Here is a 3244-nt window from a genome sequence, read left to right on the forward strand (position 1 = left end):
GTGTGCGTCTCTGCTTTGGGGTCCAAGACTTAAAGAACTTAACACATTTGTGTGTTTCATTGACATGAGATATGGATTCACCTTTGCGTCATATTACCTTTGTCCCACAGCAGTACCTGTACTTTTTATAGTTTTGAATGTTGTTTTTGACAATTTACAGAATGATGACAGGGGGCCAATTTGATCAAATTTTCGACTATCTTAGTTGTGCTATGAAAATTATTAATTATTTAATCAATCTCATACTAAGGCTTTTTCCCACCTAAAACACTTTATTTGTGACTGTCAACATTATAAACAGTAGTTTCTAAAACTGTTTCAATATTTTAAGCATACATACAAAAGAATAACGCCATATTAACATTATGTATATGGAAAAAACAGTTGTTACAAATAAGACAATTTTATATATACATAACTCGCATCCACATGAGATGATACCGTCTGACCTATGGGGACATAATAAAAAAGCATTAATGGGAGGGCTTACCTAGGGTAAGTAGGGATAATGTTATGCAGCCCCGTATGCAACAAGATTCAAGTTTATCTTATTACCATGACATTTAAATATAGTTTCCTTAATGCTTTTTAAAAAAACAAAATAAAAATAGATTTATGAGTCATAAAAATAAAAACTTAAAATGACTAATTTGTATGATGAACTGTTGGACAAATTTAGCAGAGGGAAGAAGCTGGTGGTATGGCAGTGGAAGCTTCTGTACCATCTTGCCAAATTGCATCAAGGTGAACAGGCTGTGGCTGGGGTGGGTGCTGTGCAAGAACCTCAGCAATCTCACTGAGTATTATAGTATAATACTGCAAGTTAGGCTTTCTTTAATGTTTAGTAACTTGCAGCTTTTATTTTCTCATGGCAGAGCTGTTCTGTTTTTTTACAAAGGACAACAATCAACAAAAACAAATACTGATTGGATTTTATGGGCAGATATTAAAAGAATGATCATGAATGGATATACTTTTAACTGAGCTCTGAGATTGGTTCGTCAAACTTATTTAGAAAACAAAAGGAAACTTTAACATTAATAATCAAGCTGTCTGTTGTAAACATCCACTATTTACAGACCACTTCCTGGTTCCTGGAGTAGTTTGTAGAACTGTAGAATTCTTTTGAAATGGGAGAATATTAGTTCAAACTAGTTTTACTTGTGTTTTAGACGAATAAATGGCTGGCTTGTTTATAACCAGTCTGACTGTATGTGTTTCTTTTAGTTAAACTACATTTGAATATGGTGTAAATTAGGCGTATGCCAGCTATGGTTGTGAATGTGAATCAGTTCTTTCTTATCTAGTCCCTGACTAGTCCTAAGCCTGAGTCCTCTCATCACATTGTTGTTAGACTGAGATATTATAGACTAGAGCGACTAGAGAGAGAGTTTTTTTGAGGGGGTCGATGTGATGTTCCCATTCTGCACAGTGAGTCTTTGAAGACCCTGCACCCCATTATCAGGCAGACAATACTGTTGGACAGATGGCCAGGGCACGGAAAGCACACACACACTCACACACTTGCTCTGTGTGGGATTAAATACCCAAAGAAAGACATAATAACTGTTTGTACATGCACATCACATTTTACAACTTTTTGAAGTAGAGGAAAGTAGTAGCTTAATAGTGCAGACTGAAAGACCACAACATGACAGTAAAACGAGATGGGAGAGTTAAGACATTCCTCCAGATTAAATGAAGAAGCCAAACCACTTCTGCTGTTAAATGTCCAGTGTGTAACATTTAGGAGGATCTGCAGAAATGGAATATAATATTCATAGGTATGTTTTCATTACTGTATATTCATCTGAATATAAGACATTTTTCGCGAGTTTTGTAGCCACTCCAACAAAATCAGTTGTTTATTTTCTAATACAATCATTTGTTACATTTGTAAGTATACAAAAAAAAGTCTGAGAATAAAGTCAGGCCCTAATCCTCTTCGTAACAATGTCAGCATTTTTGTGGTTAAATTTAGCAGTAAGATAAATACCCACAATGCTGTTTGGTTTCATTACACTACACAGGCTCAGCTGTGATTTGAACCTGTCATATAAAACCTTTCACACGCTATTTTTTACTGTATGCTGCGCTGTGATAAACACAAAGCATAGGAAATTGAGCAAGTGAGACAAACAACACAGCTGGCAGCAGAGACAAAAACTCTGCCTCAGCACTCTTTCTAATAGAAACTCTCACACACACCCTTTGGATGACATATATGCACAAACCACACTATACAATTCAATTCAAACACACACACACACACATTAATTTATTTTTATTCAGTAAAGCTGCTGTGCAAGTGCCCCATTTGCTGAAGTAATGAAGTGAATATATTCACTATTCCTTGAGAAAGTTCAACTGAATATAAGGCCTCACGGGGCTCCTTCTTTAATCTTGTGTGTTAAAATGTGTACGATTTAGTGGATTGCTTCACCCTCCCCTTCCAAGCATGAAGGAGAAACTACAGTGGCCGTGAAATGCACGAAAAACGTGAACGACCCGAGGCATTTGTAGATAAAAACGTCCCATTCTAAGATAAGAAAAGCATTATTTTTAGGTGACATACTAAGAAAAACATACCTATAAATATAATATTCCATTTCTGCCAATAGATCCTCTTAAATGATAGACAATGGAACTTAGTAGAAGATAGTAATATTTTTTGCAGAAAAATAATCTCTTGGGACCAACCCAAAGCAAGTGGCTGCCCTCCAAAGTCTAACTAGGCTAACTCAGAAGGCTAAATCCTTAGTTCAGATGATGTAAGAAACATTTGTGTTTTTAGCAGGAGTTGTGTCTTGGTGAACAACAACCACAGCCAGGCTAATCACCACGTGGCTCTAGCTTTGACCTTAACCCACAGATGTGAGAGTGGTATCATTCTCCTCATTTAACTCTTTCATAAGTGTATTGCCCTAACAATAACCTATCCTTTAAAATTGGTTTCAAAACCCAGCAGCAACACTAACCAGTCACTATACAACAAAACAGAGGCCTGTAGTGAGGAAGCTCACACATAGAATATAAAAATAATTAAAGCTGCAAGCAGCGATGAACTCCACGCAACCGGTGTGCTGCAGCCACGTCACATGCTGGTGTAACACGTGCGGACCACAACATGAAAATTTCAGATCAAAATAAAATCGCAACGCAGTGCTTACTTCCTGTTGCCAGTAGGTGGCGCTATCACTACATCTGAATATTGTTATAAAGACGTGTTCAGGGCTGGACTCTT

This window comes from Morone saxatilis, unplaced genomic scaffold (assembly GCF_004916995.1).
Source record: "Morone saxatilis isolate NCDOM2014 unplaced genomic scaffold, NCSU_SB_2.0 Contig3, whole genome shotgun sequence".
Taxonomy (NCBI): Eukaryota; Metazoa; Chordata; class Actinopteri; family Moronidae; genus Morone; species Morone saxatilis.